The sequence below is a fragment of the Trachemys scripta genome, chromosome 11, assembly GCF_013100865.1.
Source record: "Trachemys scripta elegans isolate TJP31775 chromosome 11, CAS_Tse_1.0, whole genome shotgun sequence".
Classification (NCBI taxonomy): domain Eukaryota; kingdom Metazoa; phylum Chordata; order Testudines; family Emydidae; genus Trachemys; species Trachemys scripta.
The window spans coordinates 51,460,274-51,480,931 of NC_048308.1; positions in this window are offsets into that span (position 1 = coordinate 51,460,274).

Here is a 20,658-nt window from a genome sequence, read left to right on the forward strand (position 1 = left end):
TTTCTTCACTACTCTAATGGTCATGTGACTCAGACTATATCACTTATTTTCCAGTCGTCTCGTTTCCCATTGTGAACACTATCTATCTGCAGGTTATTAGTTCACTAGTTATTTTTATTGCCAAAGAAAGAACAAACAAGTTAGCACACCTACAATAAGTTGTTTAGAGTAGAAGCTTTACAGAGACAACATTTGGTCACTGTAATCTTTCCTTGCCAAGAATTCTTATCTCCTTTATGGGTTCCCATAACAGGCATTTTAATAACTCCATGGATTTTGCATCTTTATCAATTATTGTTTACATTATATTAAATTATTTCTATCACCACTCTTTGGCTAGTTGTATTAAAGTTTGTCAATGGAACAGTTTCATTTGGTATCAATCAGGGATTAATATCAAGACCTCTCCAGCTGGTATGGAAAATTAAACAAGATCAGGCACCAGCCAATCTGATTCTATACCAACTTATTTGGCAGAGCAGCTCTATTCCTTTTCATTTACAAACCTATTAGTTTTACATGCTGGTTCAATCCATATAGGGAATTAACAGTCTCACAGTAAAATCAGTTTTATACACATTATCTACCTCTGTAAACCAGTGGGATTTTCAGACTAATGTACATCACAAAAGTGCTATGTTTGTTCTTACAAAACTGACCTTCTCCTCCCTACTCAGAAATCCAGAGCTAGAAACATTGGATTTCAATTATTTATTTCTGTGATTTAAAAAAAAAAAAAATCAATTATGTTGACATCACCAGAAAGTGAACAAACAACATGGAGTGTTAACACCCACAATATGTCTTCTTCTAAAGCAAAAAAAAAAAAAAAGTGTTAAAACAATTTCTATTGACTTTTCCTATTGAATGAGACAGTGATAAACGCAAAGTATTTCAGTCCTGAAATACTAAACACATAGTACATTAATATTCCAACAGTGCTACTGAATAAAAAATAAAATGTCTCCAATTGCATCTCTCTCTTTCTGCTCCCTCTCTTCCCCAGGTATAAACGCAAAGCTGTTGTGATAAAATCCAAACTGGTAGTAGGAATACCATTGTAAACTCATGTAAAATGAATTTTGCGCAGATACATGTCAGATTGACAGAACTGGCTGAAGAAAGCTTCCCCCTTGCTTCTCCACAATTCTACCAACATTCTTTAATCTTAATTTGGAAACCCTGGGGGTAAAAAGGAATAATTGAGTCTCCATGCATATATAACCCAAGGCTTCTTGACTGGGCCTGCTAATAAGGGTGACAATATGATGGTGATTTATTATGTGGACATTGGTCAAGAACTGAATTGAGAACATCAACTTATTTCATACTGAAGTGTATTGTTGTTTGTTTTGTGAATGTCTCAGATTCTTGAGCATAGCCCCACATTTAGAAACTTTCAGAAGAGGAATTATTCCAGATCATTATCTGTTAGAGTGATTATTTTATGAGGAATTAAAAGGATTTCACATATTCCTTTAAGATAATTAGCAATTTAGTCCCATCACCAACAGTAAAAATAGACTTTCCTTTGTTACTTTGGTTTCTGATTACAAAGGCCATCGACTGCCTAAATGAATAGAGACAATTAGTATACACAGAACTGCATGTACGTGGTGTCAGTAAGCACAAATAGGAGGATACATAGTTATGAAATCACTTAGGCCAGTTCTACACTGGACATTTTTGCCAATATCACAATGTAGGCTGCAGTGTGTTTTGTTTTTTGCCCCATTTTTAAAGATCCCTACTGTAGATGTACTTATATTGTCATAAATGTGTTATTGCGAACATAGCTTATTTTGCTAGCCAAACTTAAGCTATACCCCAAAAAAACTTTTTTGTTTTATTATAAGCAGACTACACTTGGAGGAGTTGCTGGTTAAGGGTTTCCTGCGATAGCAATATTGGCAAACCTTTTCTAGTGTAGACCTAACTTGAGATACCATGGTGCTAGACATGGTATAAGAAACGAAAGAGTCATTAAGCAAGAGGACATTGATTAACTAGGAACTATGTGCACAAAAACATTTTTTTCCTCCCTTTTTGAAAGTCTGGTATGTTGCATGCACACTGGGCAGAATCTGTTCTCAGTTATGAATCTGAATCTTTCTGTGCTATCAGAAGTTGGTTAGGTGCAGCACCTTGATGCAGTGGGAAGGATTATGTTCCAGTGACCCTGTGAACTATGCTAGCTAGAGTTTTAATTCTTGGACAGATCAAAGGGTATGGACTAGATGAAAAGTCCCTTAAAAGGTTGGAGGTTAAAAAATGAGCTAACAACTTATCCTGGAAACACAATTGTTAGGCATTCCAGGTAACAGCAGTGCAAAGTAACAGTTCTCAATTACATGAGCTTAAATCGGGTGCATCTCCATGGACTTGCAATTTACCTTTGTGTAACTAAAACCAGCATCTGGCCCAATCTCTCATTTCTCTTTGAACAAGGTATTTCTTTGCTCCATTTCTTCCCTTGCTCTCAAGTGCACTCTGAAGGCCTGATTCTTCTGCCACAGATTATAATTAGTGCTCAGTGGCTGGAGAAAATGGGTCCCCATCTAGCCAAATGACCGCTTGGGGTTCCTCATACCAGATAGTGTAAAAAGGAATGTGATTAGTGTTTAATCATATTGCATTGTGCTGTTTGGCCTCAATCAGAATTACTCTTAGGGCTTGTCTAAATAGGGAAATTTACCTGTGGTAGCACACCACTATAGTTATACTAGCATAACTCCTTAAGTGGATACTCATTCCAAAATAGAAGTGCCTTTTTCTGGTTTGGCTTTCAAAGGGATAGAAACTCAACTAGAAAAAGGTACCGTTATTCTAGAATAAAAGAGTGTCCACACAGGGAGTTATACCAGTTAACTATAGCTAGTGGCAGGATAGCCACTGGGCCAACGGGTCCTGTGGGCAAGGGCCCCGGCCAATTGGGGGTGCCCGGTAAAAGGGGCACCTCCACGTCATGACCTGTTCCGCCCGCCGGGAAGTGGGGTCAGGGTGCGGGGGCTTGTCCTGCTCCGCCTGCCCAGTGCTCCTGTCAGGGAGTAGGGATTTGCCCCGCTCCATCCACCTGCCCAGCGCTCCTGCCAGGGAGCAAGGTAAGCCCCCATGTCTCCCCACCCTGCTCCCTGGCAGAAGCACCGGGAGGGGGAGCGGGGGAGTTGGTGGAGGGGACTGCAGGCAGAAGGGGTGGGGAGGGACCACAAATCCCTAATCTGCCTCTGACTATAGCAGAATAATTTTATCAGTAAAGGAATGACAGTCAATTTCCTGATGTGGAAAAATCTCCTCTCTTCCTTTTTCCAGGACTAATGAACCCTGTTTTGGGGTCTCTTGTCACATGAAAACGCTACTACGTTTCTCTGGCCCTTTCAATTGCTCTTCTCTCAACCTTTTCAATCAGTTCTGGTTTCATGTGAGCAGAAATCAGGTATCTGAATCAGTGGATTTTAGTCTAACTGGATCTGATTTTCCTATGATTTTACTGGTAGAGTTAATAATAGCTTTTTATACTGTAGTGTATCTGTGTGCTAAATGCAGGATGATTATAATTGGATTTTGGAAATGTGACAGCCAAGATAAAATAGCTTTCTTTCAGTGGTATTGGTATAAGAAATGCATTTGCAATTAAGGGTTTACTGCTCATGTATGATATTAAGTTTTTTTAAATTGCTCTCATTTTTTTTATTTTTTGCATTTCATTCATACAAAGCTGTTATGCCCCAGGGAGTATTGTAAATGAGGTATGGGGTTTTTTTTTTGTTTGTTTGTTTTCACCTCAGTAACTATTCAGATTAACTGTATTTAATAATCAGCACATACAGTTTAGAAGAAAGGCAACATTTTTTGACTGAAACATAAGTCTGTTTTTCCTAACTTCTTAATGTTTTTTGCTGTTCTTTAGAGTAAGTCTTGGCCTTCTAATCAAATCAGAAGAATGAAGGCAAGTTGCTAACAGAGACAATCTTCTCAACAGCGATATTCCATCCACATTTAGCTGAAAAAGGACTCTTTCCAAATGCAAGTTTATTTTTGTACCAAAAACTTTTCACTAGCCTGATCACACAAATCAGCATTCACACACACACTAATGGAATCGTTTTGGTTTGCAAACTAAGATCACAATTCAAATCCATACTCCTGCATAAAGAAACAATATACAATGTGGCCAAGTAGTAAAAATTGTGTGTGGGGGGTGGGGTTTGTGTTTTTTTTTTTCCCCATTTGTGTGTTGTGCGTGGTTTTTTCCCCTCAAAACACACACAAATGGGACAACCAAATCAGGTAGTAACTACTCTTACCTTCATCTAGTTACTTTTATCAGAGAGAGAGAGAGAGAGAGATCATAGTTTATTCATAGATGGTAAGGCCAAAAGTGACAATTGTGATCATCTAGTCTGACTCCTGTATAACAGAAGCCATAGGAATTTCCTGGATTAATTCCAGGTAGAACTAGAGCATATTTAAAAAAAAAACAAAAAAAAACCTTGATTTAAAAATTGCCAGGGGTTGAGAATCCACCACCACCCTTGGTAAATTGTTCCAATGGTTACCCTCACCTTATCTTCACTGTGATTTTGTCTAGCTTCCACTTCCAGCCACTGGATCTTGTTATACCTTTAGACTGAAGAGCACACTATCAAAATGTCGTTCCCCATGCAGGTTTAAAATGTGATAAGTCACTCTTTAACCTTCTCTTTTTGAAGCTAAATTGGTTGAGTTCTTGGAGTGTCCCTACTCGATATTCCCATTTATACATCCAGGGGTCACATGAATCCTTTTGGGCATGTCATCAATCTGAAAGCACATGTTCATGACCCTCAACTCTCTTTCAGAGTCACTTCTTTTCCAGAATAGAGTCCTCCATCATGTAAGTGTGGCCTAAATTCTTTGTTCCATCTTCTGGTATGATATACATGAGAATGAAGAGTAAATTTACTTCTGTCCCCAAGACATATCCGTTTTGCAGCCCCAGTTCCCTTGGAGAAGGTTTAATATCCTTTCACAAATGGATGAGGTTCAACTTCCCTGGGAACCACAGATTGGGGTGCTGAATACTGGCCAGTCAGAGCAGAACCCAGCAAACAGGCCCAGACAGCATCCACCACTTCCTGGACACTACAGTGCAAATAAGCGATGATCACAAACACCACCCAATACCGGAAACCTACTGACTGCTATACTTACCTACATGCCTCCAGCTTTCATCCAGACCACATCACACGATCCATTGTCTACAGCCAAGCCCTAAGATACAACCACATTTGTTCCAATCCCTCAGATAGAGACAAACACCTACAGGATCTCTATCAAGCATTCTTAAAACTACAATATCCACCTGGGGAAGTGAAGAAACAGACAGAGAGCCAGAAGGGTACCCAGAAGTCACCTACTACAGGCCAGGCCCAACAAAGAAAGTAACAGAACGCCACTAGCCATCACCTACAACCCCCAACTAAAACCTCTTCAGAGCATCAAGGATTTACAACCTATCCTGAAGGATGATCCCTCACTCTCAGACCTTGGGAGACAGGCCAGTCCTCACTTCCAGACAGCCCCCCAACCTGAAGCAAATACTCACCAGCAACTACACACCACACAACAGAAACACTAACCCAGGAACCAATCCTTGCAACAAAACCCATTGCCAACTCTGTCCGCATATCTATTCAAGAGACACCATCATAGGACCTAATCATATCAGCCACACAATTGGGGGCTCATTCACCTGCACATCTACCAATGCGATATATGCCATTATGTGCTAGAAAAGCCCCTCTGCCATGTACATTGGCCAGACTGGACAGTCTCTACGCAAAAGAATAAATGGACACAAATCGGACATCAAGAATTGTAACATTCAAAAACCAGTAGGAGAGCACTTCAATCTTCCTGGACACTCAATAACAGACTTAAAAGTGGCCATTCTTCAACACAACAAGAACAAAATCAAAAACAGAGTTCAATGAGAAACTGCAGAACTGGAATTAATTTGGAAATTTGACACCATCAAATTAGGCCTGAATAAAGACTGGGAGTGGCTGGGTCACTACAACAAATATTTTCCCCTCTGTTGATACTCACACCTTCTTGTCAACTGTTGGGAATGGGCCAGATCCACCCTGAATGAATTGGCCTCATTAGCACTGACCCCTCCCCCACACTTAGTAAGACTGTATATTTTCATGTGCTGTATATTTATACCTGCTTACTGTATTTTTCACTCAATGCATCTGATGAAGTGCGTTATAGCCCACGAAAGCTTATGCCCAAATAAATTTGTTAGTCTCTAAGGTGCCACAAGGACTCCTCATTCTTTTCACTTGTCAGTAGCTATTCCAGTGCAGAGCACACATAACCTGACCATTGTTTTGTGCCAGTTCTGTTTTGTGCCTGCACCCCTAGTTCCTGTGCCTATGATCCTGGCTGCCACCCTGTGACCCACACCCAGGTCTGGACCCACGCCTGGGAGGGACAGGGACTGGCTTTCAGCACCCCACTATTAAAAATGTTCCAGTGCTACTGGCATTAAACCTAATTGGGTGGTCCATGGCCCACCTGTGGCTATGCCCCTGCTCTTTTGGACATTTTTAATCTGCCAAAAATCAAGGTCAGTTTTTAGCAATAATGAAGCGACACTATGAATCTGGCAGTCAAAAAACACACAAAAAATGAAGGCAAGGCAAAAAGACAAAGCTAAGCAAAAAAAGACAGTTTGTCATTTTATTTTAAAAAGCTTGAAGTATTGAATAGTGGACATTCATCAAAAAGTATAGACGAGGAAACATCTGAATTATCTGATCACTTGCCGAGTTGTGGGAATACCTCGACAACTGCAAAAGTTGAACAAGTGGATGCTGAAGTGTAAATGGAACTACAAAATATTGGTAATTTTGTCAAAGTAAGGGAAGAAACCTACCCTGAAGACATTGCATTATGGCCAAAATCTGTTTAATTGGATATGATAGAATTTTTCTTAGTAAATAAACCAAAAAACATAGGTAATATGGAAAATTTGAGAAAAGAGTATGAGGTTGGAGGACAAAAATAATTTAGAGGTCTTCACGAGTCCCATTTTCTAAGGATGAAGAAAAATGGGACAACATAAATGAGAAATTGGTTGATTTTTTTCGGAAACTAAGGCAGTCTACTGTTATGTTTGCAAATTATTCCCTGACCATAGTAAAGGAAAACAAACTTTTGTCGAGGGGCACGCTAATTGGAGAAACATTGCAAGATATATTGCTGATCATGAAACTTCCAAAGCTCATGTTAATGCTATGTGTAAGTTCATTCAAAGTATCTGGAAGAATTGATTGTGTTATCGGCTCAGCTTGAAAAGGAGTGTTCTTATTGGAGGAAAATGCTGAGACGTGTTGTTGCCATGGTCAAACTGCTGTCTTCTTTGGGACTACCTCTAAGAGGACATGATGAGTCATCATTGTCAAATCGAAAAGGTAATTTTTTAACCTACCTTGAATATCTTCGTGAATTTGGCAATTTTCTCAACGAACATTTGAAAAATAATCAATATTGTGGCTTATGGAAGACCAACTTTTTAACGCACCAAACTGACAATGAATTCATCACTAGAATGGCAGAGCAGCTCAGAAACCAATTCACTGATGAAGTAAAGGATGCCAAGTTCTGTTCCATAATAATCGATTCAACACCAGATGTGAGTCATGTAGCCCAATTAACATTAATTTTAAGAATGTGACTGGCAATGGTGAAGTTATAGAGCGATTTCTTTGTTTTGTCCCACTAAAATTCCACATTTCTGAATGTCTAGAGACAACTGTTTTGGAAAGCATTGCAAATTTAGGTTTGGACATCAAAAATTGTCTTGGGCAGAGCTTTGATAACGCCACAAATATGGCAGGAAAATATTTAGATCTACAGGCAAACTGAGCAATACAAATCCCTCTGCTTTTTTCATATCATGTTCTAGCCATTCCTTAAATTTAATCTGCAATGCTGCAGCCGAATCTTGTGAGGGAGCTACACGTTTTTTTTTTACTTCGTTCAAAACATGGATGCCTTTTTTTCCCAGTTTCCACACATCGGTGGAGTATGCTACAATCACGCTTGGAGCAGGCATATGGAAAAAATTGACAGTCAAAAGAATTTGTGACAACAGGTGGTCTGCTCATGCAGATGCTGTTTTGGCTTGAAAATGAGCTCTGATGTTATAAAGAAAGCCTTCTTAGACATAGCCACATCAAATTCTGAAAAACCACATGTGAAAACTGAAGCAAAATCCTTAGTAGAAAAGTTTGAAAAGTACGATATTGCTATTTTTACTCTTTTGTGGAACCATTTACTTCAAAGACTTAATGCCATGAGCAAATCGCTGCAAAAGGTTGATACAAATTTACTGAATGCTGCACAATTGTTAGCCTCAGTTACAAGTTTTGTCATGGAAGTTTGAAATGACTATAGTTAGGTAGAAGCAGAGGCACTAACATTAACAGAAAATATAGGTTCCTCGGATATATCTGATGAGAAGCGTGAAAAAACCAGGAAGTTATTTTTTAAAAGAGAAAGAGAAGATCATCATTGAGACAGTCAATGTTATTTGTGACACAATAATAGCGCAATTACAGAGTAGAGGTGAATCTCTAAAGAAAACTGTTGATTTATTTTATATGTTTTTTGACAAAAATATGGACGGAAACGCTAAAAGCCCCTACAGTAAGAAATTAAGTGAATTCTATCGAGAGGACATAGACAAATCTTTTTGAAGATGAAGTGAAACATTTCATTCATTTTATCGAAAATGATGTCTGTGCTTTGAGATCACCAGTTTATTTGAATAGACGTGTATGTGACAGTTTTCAGGCAAACTTTCAAAATGTAGAAACCATTCTGAAAATATTTTTAACAATACCTGTCACAAATGCTTCTGGTGAACATTAATTTTTAACTCATTTCAATACAGAAAAATATTTGTGAAATACGATGAGTCAGGAACATTTGACAAGTTCAGCAATATTGACAATTGAAAGTGCCTATTTACAAAATATTACTTACAATAACTTAATTGATGATTTTGTAAAGAAAAAGTGTAGAAAAAAAAGCTATCTGAATAAATATTTTTTTTCAAATTGAATAAGTTTCTTCAGAGAAAGTTAACTTTTATTTTTCCATTCATGCATCATCTATACTTTTTATTTTTTACACATTTTTCACATTAGCATAATGCAAATATAAGCTTTCATCTAGACCTGAAGTTCTCAAACTGTGGTCCAAGAACTCCATTCAGGTGGACCAAAGAAAGACTTTTTTTTTTAAATAAAATGCTCTTATCCAAAACACTTTCCAATAGTCAGCTAATGGTACAAACAATATTTGGAAAGATCATTAAGTGGTCTGCCAAGACCCTCAGCACATTTCAGTGGTCTGTGAAAAAAAAGTTAGATTACAAAAAAAAAAAAAATCAAGGTACCTCATTTTATTTTCATTTACTTCCTATTATTTCTAATATAGGAGAAGGAGGAAGAAAAAAAAAAAGAAAGAAAAATGGGAGGCGGGGATAGGGTGACTAGATGTCCCAATTTTATAGGGAAAGTCCTGATTTTGGGGTCTTTTTCTTATATAGGCTCCTACAGGGCCGGTCCAAAACATTTTGGTACCTGAGGCGGGGAGCTCAAATGACGCCTCGATGCCCCCTCGCTTGGGCCAAAACTTTGAAAAGTCTCAATTCTGCCTTCTTCCTGTTCTACTCCCCTTGTGGTAATGCTCTGCTACCTATCCCAGTAAAGGAGAACTAACAACTTAAAATGCCTTGTTCAAAAATTTGAAGTAACACAACTTTCCAAACGCCTGAACAGCAAATGTAACTTTTCTTGTCTGCATAGTAAACACTGGCATTTTTATCTGTTTGAATAATCAAAGTGGTGCTTTCCATGCCTTCTTGGTTGCAAAGATTTGAACTGCTTCCTGCTGAAGGTCCACAGTCTGGGCCATGCTCTATTGAGGTGGTTGCAAGGCCGACCAGCCTCTCCTGTGTCATTGTGGAGCGTAGATATGTTTTTATTAACTTCAGCTTGGAGAAGCTGCGTTCACCACTGGCAACTGTAACAAGAAGTGTTGAAGTATACGCAGAGCAATAAAAGCATTTGGAAAGAGGGTGGTCATCTTATTTGTGCTCATATATTCCAGAACAGTCTTTGGAGTTGATCCTGCTGAAATGTATCTTGAAAGGACTTTCACTTCATCACCTAAATCACTTGCATCAATATTGCGCATCTCATCATGTGTCAACACTGTCTCTAGTGCCCTGCATTGCTGGTGTAGGTCTTCTTCAGGTATAGTGAGGAGTTTTGGAATATCATACAACATCCCAAATATACTGCTGTGTTCCTTGAGCTGCATGAAACGTTCTTCAACTGACTGTATTGCACAATCTAGCACCTGGTTAAAGAATTCAACTTTGAATTGTTGGTTGGAGTCTCTTATGGGATTATCCCATGCCTCAATCAAAATATCGTCTTCTTCGGTGACTCTTGTATTCTTGAATGGGTGGGAAAATAATTTCAGGGTGAAGTTCCTCTGCTAACTTCTGTGCACTCTTCAGAACATTTTGAAATCCCTCATCTGACTGGTAAGACTGTAAGTATGACTTTGCTTTGTCCAGTTGTTCCATTGCTCCAGATATATCAGGGTCAACACCTTGGAGTCTCTTGCTTACAACATTTATTTCAAACAGTATGTCATGCCACAACATTAACTACAAATTTCTGTGTGGCTTATGTATGTTTCTGGTGATTCCATTTCCCTCTGCCACTGTTCTCCCACAAACAGTTCCTGTCATAGCATTATCCTCCATAATGGCAACTATGGCATCATCTATCTTTCCAATTTGGTGTTTGATAGGCTTTATGCCTCCACTCGACTTTCCTTTCATGTGGCACTCAGTGGTTTCAGTGTCAGAGGGGAAAGAAGTTTTTCACTTGCTGTTGCCCATGCAGTACAAGGAAGTCCCTCAGGCTACTGCTCAAGAGGGTCCACAATCCTGGATCATCTAGACTTAAGGAACTAAATTCAGCAGCAGCTGTTTCTTGTGCCTCCACCACACTCTTCTCTGATCTACACTTTTCTTTAGGAATGTGCATGGTTACATCCAGCTGAGATGGAGATATGGATGCTGCAGTAGCTGCCAGGTCACCTGCACTCTGACTAACTGGAAGATCAGGCATCTCCTCACCACTCACATCCTCACTGGGGCCAGAAGGCTCACTGTGAACATTTGTGTCTATGTATCTCAGGAGAGCTCCTTCCTGCTTAGATAGAAAAGTTTCCTTTGCTTTCTTTCTTTTTATGAATGCTGCCCCAGAGGGGCGTTTTCTTCTTTCACTCATGACTGTTGTTCTGTGCCAGCTAGAGCGGCTCTCAACACTCAATTGAAGGGGACAAATATGCAGGCTGATAGCAGGGCCTGAGTGAGGGAAGTTATCAGCGTCTTAAGGGCCTGTCTCCTTCTACTTCAGTTGACTGCCTGTTCTCCTCAAGTGGGTTCAGGGAAACAGCAGGAAACAGGAAGCTCCCTGAGAAGCTGGTGTTACTCAGTCCAGGCTCCTGGGGGTGCTAGAGATGTACATAAGAGGCTCCTCCCCTTTTCCCTACATAGAACATGGGGTTTAGATTGGTTGTTGTTCATTGCCTTGGTGCCAATGCCAAAATCTCTTTAATCATCCAAAATATTATTATTGTTCTTAATCCTTTTTTGGAAGCATATATACAGAAGGAACCTCTTTTGGAAATTTTAAAGAAACTTGTCACACACAATCACATAGACTAACAGGAATTAAAAAAAAAAAAAATTTAGATACAGTGCATATCTCCTGCGGTACTTGAAAACAGCCAACATGCTGAATTATACCAGCCAGAAGACTTCTTTTTAACTATGCCAACATTTCCAAAGATACAACGTAGGGAAAAAAATGAAACTGTGTTCATGTTGATAATCTGAACTTGCAGTAACTCAGATCTCCTGTATTCAAATACAATTTTCCCTTTTTAGTCTTAATTACTCTATGGCTCATTAATGGAAACAAAACCCAGCATGACACGAAAAATCACTTTAGTCTCTGGTAAAAATGAAGTAAATCTGTGTTCAGTAGCATAAGTAGCTTAGCTTGCTTGTAAGTGAGAGCTGAGCAGTAATTACATTTATTTATTACAAAAACTGTTTATGATTTTAGTGTAGTTACAAAAACTACAGCTCTGAATAAGAAAGATGCGTTCCTGCAGAGGGTGAAGATTTTTTTTTTTTAAACTTTCCTTTCATACATATATTGCATAAGATTTTAGTGCAACTCAAGTTTCAGTTTGCTAACTGTTCCCTCTCCACCTCTAATTAGGATAACTTGCTATCAACACATTATTAACACTGAACTGAATGAAAAAGCCAGACATTTTTTCCCCCCCTCAGCTAGTTGCTGACATATTTCTTGAACTAAAATTTAACAGAACCCTATTTTTTTTTTGTCAGAGATTTTATTGGGAGATCACCAACACACTCAGTGACAAAAATAGGCAGGTTGATTATAACATTTCATGGAGCTGTTATACTAATAAAGTCATCTGACACTGTTTGTTCAAACTTCTAAAGGGACATCTATCTTCAATCAGAAATGTTGTAGTGTAAAAACAACTAACAGTTTTGGGACTTGATTCTCCAGTCTGTTACTCCATTTTTATGGCAGCGTAACTGCATTGACTTCAGTGGACTTAGATACAAATAATTTCTTAGTCGACTCCTTTGTAGTGTTAATTTGTAAATATATGAAAATAAAGAGAGCTGTAGGCATTATCATGTTATAAATTTAGTTTAAATCATAGTTTGTTTGATTCTCTGTACCCACAACAAGAACCACAAACCCTTTTGTCAAATTGCTCTGGAAGGAGAATTCAACCTTCTCTGTAAACTTAGTCATCTCCATCCGCCTAGGCAGAGGTCAAAGTTCTCTTTCCTTGGAGAGTATCAGCTAGTAACTTCCTCTGCTATAACAGAGCATACTGACCCAGTTTGCATTAGTTTAAGTAATACTTATGCTGCAAATTGCAAATAAAGAGAAAAACAAACGAAAGAGGACTGTAAGCCGATACTTTCCTAAATAGACAGCACAAAACCACTTTTAAACAGACTCTAATCTTTAAATTATAGAATAATGATATCAGATTACTTCATGTCACAACGCTATAGAAATCTGTCTGCCTCTAACACCTTCCACTTACTCAGCAGAGAATGTGTTATTAATCTAAACAACCAGCCAAGTTTATACTGCATTTTAGCACTTATGGAAAAGTGGCAGAGACTGATAATATACATTTAGCATTTGATTACACCACCCTTTGGTCATTAAGGAAACCACAGTTGCATCTTCCTGTTATAGCCTATCCGAATAAAGTTATATGATATATCCTCTAGCATTATTGACTTCCATATACAAAAGGTAATTTCCTTTGTTGCATGTTACCCAACTTCTACTAATGTTTCCTTTTGAAGTGTACCTTGGGGGGACATATTTTTTTATTTCCTCTGATGTATCACTGGTCTTGTTTATTTATTAATTTTTACATTTTATTATAATTATGCACATCATACCTTGGACTAGCCACTTCTTCATTAATTATAATGTGACTGTAAGGGCTCCGGGAGATCATAATTTTGGCTTATAGATTAAATACAGATTACCATTATTTAAAAATGCTATACAAATAGTTATTTAAAATTGAAATTGAACAGGTTGGCTGTAAATTTAGAGTAGGAAATGACAGCATTCATTCTTTCAGTAGGCTACCTAAAGACTGTGCAAATGTTTACATAGTAAGGGGTACAACATATAACCAACATCTATCTCAGAAGAAATGTACTTATCCTATTGTTAGAAACACAAAAATATAAATATAGGAAGAGTGCTATTCCATTCTCATTAAAATTAATCATTCATTTTTTCTTTTTTTTTTAAATTAAATTTTAAATCTTGAACATAATTTGAGATTACCATCCTTGAACACAATGTCATACTCTGAAATAGCTCACACTAAAGAAAAAAGAAAAAGAAAATGACTGATCAAAATTACCTCAGATTTCCACTAGAGACTGACCTGTACCAGAACCCCAGACCAGATGACTCCCGACTTTGAGGAGATTCAGGTCTGGATTCAAACTTTGCAGTTTGGTCCATCTTTAATTCTCTTTTTGAACAGCAAGCTTTGACTCAAGGGGATTTAAATTGTCCTGTAGTAAGGGACAAATATTTGGACTCTGCAACAATTGCTATGTTCATAGCATACCCACAAAGAGAGAAACAAAACAAACAAATACTTTTCCTGAAAGGCTGCAGTATAACACTATTTTGTTTCTTAGAATCCAGAAACCTAACACATACCAACCAAATTCCAAAAGACATAGCAGCTGCTTCCTAAGGAAGAGAAGCTCAACTCTACCATCTAAATCCAGATTGGCTTTTTCGTAGGTTGCCTAAAAATATTCACATACAGCTTCCTGCCCAGCCCCCAAGTCCCCTTTATAATTTAAAGTGATAGCTTGTAATTATAACAGTTTTCAGTACACCATACCAACCAAAATATGTATCTCCCCCCCCCCCCCAAAAAAAAAAGTTTAAACACACTCAAGGATGAAAATCCCAACTTTTCACATTTATTCTAGTTAAAGCATAGCTACTAGACTAAATACCAGCAGTTATTATATGTATAAGGTGCGCATGCATGCCATCTTTCATTTGGCTTTAAATTGTCTCTATTTTCTCTCTTCTGAACTCATCTTTGATTTGTACTTTACAGCTGACTCTCTCCAAGCTCATAATCAGAAGCAAGCTTTCTACAGACCAGGATTCACGAACTCAAAGCAGCACCCGATCTTGCTAGAACAACAGATACAAAACCTGTAGACATATCTCCACTGCTACAATCATCTCAACACCTTCTCCAAAACACACCTTTCAAGATCCATGGGGCCTACACATGCCTATCGCAACATGTGGTGTACCTCATGCATGAAATATCCCAACAACAACTACTATGTGGGTGAAACCAATCCCTATGCTCTCAAGTGAATTCACACACACACACACACACACACACACAAAATGTTAAGACACCCTATTACTTATGGGTGAACACTTTTCACAAAGTGATCACTCTACAGCTGACCTCTCAGTCCTCATCCTCAAAATAAACTTGCACAACACTTTCAAAAGACAATCCTGGGAGCTTAAATTCATAACTTTGCTGGATACAAAAAATCATGTGAAAGCTGAACATGAAGGCTCTTGTTCTACTTGAATATCTGCACTTATCTGGAGGCTGCTAGTCACTTTGAATTTGAACAATATTTATGTGATGTTGTTGACATGAACTGTGACCGTATAGATCATTGTTGCAACCAAGGTCCTATAGTTGCACCAAATCTTGTACAAAGGAGGTCAAATAAAGTGTCTATGGAAAGGTTGTATTTTGCTAGTTATGATTATGCTGTCTGTGTGTGTGTATGATTTTTGTATTTGAAGTTATGAATATTGGCTATATACTTGTATCTCAATGTGTTTGATTCTAAGTAGCATCACTGAAGCATTTGGTCAGCTTCTTGAGAAAGGACTATTCTGAGTAAGTGCCCAATCAAAAAACACTTAGCTGACAATGAACATTGGGAGACGCCAATCTACATCTGAGCTTTCCTGGAAACATTCAAACTAATATGTAAACAATGGCGTTGGCCTGCAAAAAGCTGAATCATTCATGAACATGTGACTTGCACAGGTGGCTACAAACTCCATCTTGTTGCTGTGATGTTTCACAGAAGAACAAAGGGTTTTCTGCCCACAAGAGAGAATATAAAAGGCCCTGGAAGCCTCTCCATTTTGTCTCCAGCTGGCTCAAGAGATGGCCCCCTCCACTCCAAAGAGATGACTGAAAGAAACTGAAACAAAGGTTAGTAACTACGGGGGTGTGAGTGATTGCTGGACCCAGGCCATAAACTACAAAACTTGGTCTGGAAAGGATTGGGCCCAGACTAGAAAGAAGTTTAGTCTGTGAAAGAAGGTTATTGGAACATCTCTGAGGGTGAGATTTACCTGTATTCAGTTTCCTACTGTATTAGGCTTAGACTTGCATGTTTTTGTTTTATTTTGCTTGGTAACTTACTTTATTCTGTCTGTTATTACTTGAAACCACTTAAATCCTACTTTTTATACTTAATAAAATCACTTTCATTTATTATTGAACCCAGAGTAAGTGATTAATACCTGGGGGAGCAAACAGCTGTGCATATCTGTCTATCAGTGTTAGAGAGCGGACATTTTAGGAGTTTACCCTGTATAAGCTTTATACAGAGTAAAACGGATTTATTTGGGATTTGGATCCCATTGGGAGCTGGGTGTCTGGTGCTAGAGACAGGAGCACTTGCTAAGCTGTTTTCAGTTAAGTCTGCAGCTTTGGGGGTATGGTTCAGACCCTGGGTCTGTGTTGCAGCAGATTAGCATATCTGGCTCAACAAGACATGGTTCTGGAGGCCCAAAGTGGCAGAGAAAACTGGCTCAGAGGTAGTCTCAGCACATCAGGTGACAGTCCCAAAGGGATCTCTGTGACCGAACCATCACAGGTTACTTCCAACCCTGACAAGAAAACACAGCAATGTCCCAAATGACACTGACCACTAAAAGAGAGGAAAAATGAGATGCAAGATCCAAGGTTTGGGGGATTTCTGGAAGCTACATGAAACTTTTTGGGAAAACAAAGCCAGTAAAAGTTACAAATGTGTGGTGTACACAACCCCTCTTCTTACTATTTTCACTGGAGTGGTGACTTCACACAGAAGAAAGATCCACACCAACACTAAATACTCTAAGCAAATATATTTAGTACTCGAGAGAACTGGAAACGTGTGCAGAGTATCCCAAGGGTGACCCTCACCACATACAATGAACAGCAGCACCATAAAAAGGTCTAGAAAAGTGCTATGCAATTTGTAACTGGGCCCATTCCAAGCTTTCAAAAATTGAGTCAGAAGCTCCAAAATCATAATATTTTTCAAAAATAATAAATGTGGGGTTGTTTCTATTTGCCTTCAGTTTTACTAAGCCTTTAGGACTCATTTTTTCAAGAGTTTCTTCACCGCCATTAAGGTTAGAAACTTTTTTTTTTTTTTTTAATAAGAGCTGAACTCTCAGATAATCACTTGGCTCCAGTATCTGAGGCTTAAGCACCAAATACCATGAAATGCAGGATAAAATCATGAGCTGAAGAATTGTGTACCAAATCCTTTAAATCGTCTTCCTATAGGGAAGGCAGCCATTTTATTTAGTTGAGTACAAATAGTTAAATAGTTAAACAAGAAACTGCAGAGTGTACATGTGCATCTCACACACTTATTTCCTGTCTTGTTTTCAGTCTAAACTCAGAAGTGATTGAGGATGAAAGTTTGCTCTGTTTAATGAAGAAGCAGAACAAAAAGCAGATGGGGCCTGATCCTAAATCCATAGAAGTCAATAGAAACCTTTGTTGGGGACAAAGGCAAAAGAGCTAAAAACGACACACACAATATCGCTCCCACTTCTCTACCAGCTATTTTATTCTAAACTCCCATTGTATCCCACTGTACACCCTATTTGACTGAGGACTTATAGGAGAAAGTGGCCCACTTAGAGTGCATCAGTATCTGGACATTTATCTAATCTCTCTTCAGCCAATAGAAAATTAGGATAGCCAAACAAAGCCATGCTCATTTGAAACAGGCAGAAAAATAAACAATAAACACAAAGAACAAATATCGGGGGGGGGGGGGGGGAAATGTTCTTGGTAAGATATGCTTGACATTGTCACTGTAATAAAATGAAAAGTTGGGAGGAAGGTGACCATAGCCTGGATTCAAACCAACCAGTGAGAAGGCCAAAGATATTCTGAACATATTGCACTATGAGGGAAGCATTTAAATGTTTCCCATTGTTATTTAGGAATGAGTTGCATTGTAAATGGGAGAGGGGAAAGTTTCTATAAGCATATTCCATCATATTTCACTGCTGTATTAGGGGGCCCACACTGCCTTCCCACCAGTGCTGGAGTTCTCTAAAAACTGAATCACCCCTTTGAGATACATGGCACTCTGGGAGCGTGATGCAGGGTATGAAGAAGGAATTCTGCATATCGCAAAACTCTGCTCAGTGGTGCAATCTTCCCACAACACCAGGGGAGACGAGGCACAGGGGAGGGGAGTTGTGTTATGCTTGACTGCAGCCTGTAACTTCCTGTAGTATAGACCCTGCCTTGCAAAATGGAGAATGAGTTTTGGTCTTGTTCAGTTTCCAGCTGTATCGTGTCACCTTTAAACGTACGTATTGGCTCAGTTGATTTGCTTATGCAACATCTTGTACTAAATGAAATTTTTGAAATTCCATGTGGCCTTTGGATTTCAGTGAAGTAAAATACAGAAGCATGCCGTGCAGCTTCAACCAACACTTCTATAACTTTGTCTGCAGAGGCAGATGAAACACCACAAACACCCTTTTAAGCTTATATATATATATATCTAACAAGCGGCCCGTCACAGTGTTGTAGGAGTAGGTTTTTTAGGGAAGTTTTGCTTTTTTATGAATAATTTGATATCATTTTACAGGGTTTGCCCAGCCACAGTAGAATGATGCTAAAACACAATATCCTTCCTAGCAGCCCAGTCTCTCAGATCTCGCAGGAGGTCAGCTCAGGACTGGAGATGGAAAGCATCCTATGTACTGCTCCAACCCTCAGCTATTAGTGCATTGTGCCAGTCCTTTACCTGATGTGTCTGGAGGCTGTTCTAACATACCAACAATCAAAGGGGCTGATATGGCAGATGAAATAAGTGGAATGTATGATATACCAGTTTTTCTCTAGCCACATCCTCTGCATCAGCAGTATGGAAAGATGTGAGTGTGCATGAATCCCCTTAAACAGAGAGGATCCATTTTGGCCATCTTCAAGGCTATGTTGTGGCCATGCTGTGTAAAGTGACCACAGCACAGGAGAGAATCTGAGACATCAGGGGTCTTTTTTTGTACTGTGCAAATAATATGGATAAAAATTTATTCTGTCAGTTTGTTCCTATGCAGCTTTTCCTCCTTCCTTTCCTTTTGGTACTTTTATCGCTTTCCCCTAGCACAGGCTGTGTTTTTCTCTTGGGATGTCCCTCTGGGCCAATTTTTAAACTTCTGAAGGTTTGCTGCTTTAGAACATGTGATGGCAGCATTACAGCTGGGCAAGTTTAAGACATTCTCTGATGCCTTCAGACTTAGAAGTCTAAAATGAAAGACTGTCATTTCCATTCGGCTCAAATCACAGGTCAGCTTTTCTCTGGGGCAGGTTTTCCAGGATCAACTTCTTCCTGCTACTGGCCAGCCAAAGCCTTTTCAAAGATTCTCTTTTGATGTGTAACCAATTGACAGTACAGGTTCTAAGTTCAGAAAAGCTCATGGTAAACATTAGTGGTTTTATCTACAGAAAGAAAACAAGAGTGACAGCACATAAATCAAGATCTCATTTTGAAGAGTTACTGGAAGAAAGATAGTGAGCCTAGGAAATAGCAGGTATTTTGAGGATTTTTAAAGCAAATGTTGGTGCTTGTGAAAGGCACTTGAGTTGGAGTCCTGATACTAGTAGCATATGCTTCCCAGCATTGCCCTACTAATGTGCTTCTGCCTGGAATGCGCAGGCAAGAAGTTCAGTTTCTATGGCCTTTTAGTTGCTAAAACTAAATCCATCACAGAGTTGCATATACTATTCCCCATGAAATCCAAGGCTTAGCCCTGGTCTACACTATGAGTTTAGGTTGAATTTAGCAGCGTTACATCGATTTAACCCTGCACCCGTCCACACGGCGAAGCTGTTTTTTTCAACTTAAAGGGCTCTTAAAATCTATTTCTGTACTCCTCCCCCGATGAGGGGATTAGTGCTGAAATCAACATTGCAGGGTCGAATTTGGGATAGTGTGGGGGTAGCGTGGTCGCAATTCGATGGTATTGGCCTCCAGGAGCTATCCCAGAGTGCTCCATTGTGACCGCTCTGGACAGCGGTCTCGACTCAGATACACTGCCCAGGTAGACAGGAAAAGGCCCGTGAACTTTTGAATCTCATTTCCTGTTTGGCCAGCATGGCAATCTGCAGGTGAGTGCAGATCTCATCAGCAGAGGTGACCATGATAGAGTGCTAGAATCGCAAAAGAGCTCCAGCATGGACCGTACGGGAGGTACGGGATCTGATCGCTGTATGGGGAGATGAATCCATGCTATCAGAACTCCGTTCCAAAAGACGAAATGCCCAAAAATTAAAAAAAAATCTCTAAGGGCATGAAGGACAGAGGTTATAACAGGGACCCACAGCAGTGCTTAGGGAAGGTCGACTGACGACATGGCTTACAAGGTTGGCTTACAGGGAATTAAAATCAATAAAAAGGGTGGGTTTACATCAAGGAGAAACACACACAACTGTCACACAGAATGGCCCCCTCAAAGGATTGAACTCAAAACCCTGGGTTTAGCAGGCCAATGCTCAAACCACTGAGCTATCCCTCCCCCACTATTCCAGGCAGGACTGAATCTCCATTAAACTTTTCAAGGTGCCCCTGACTGACCTCACCGAAATGATTGTCGGCTGTTG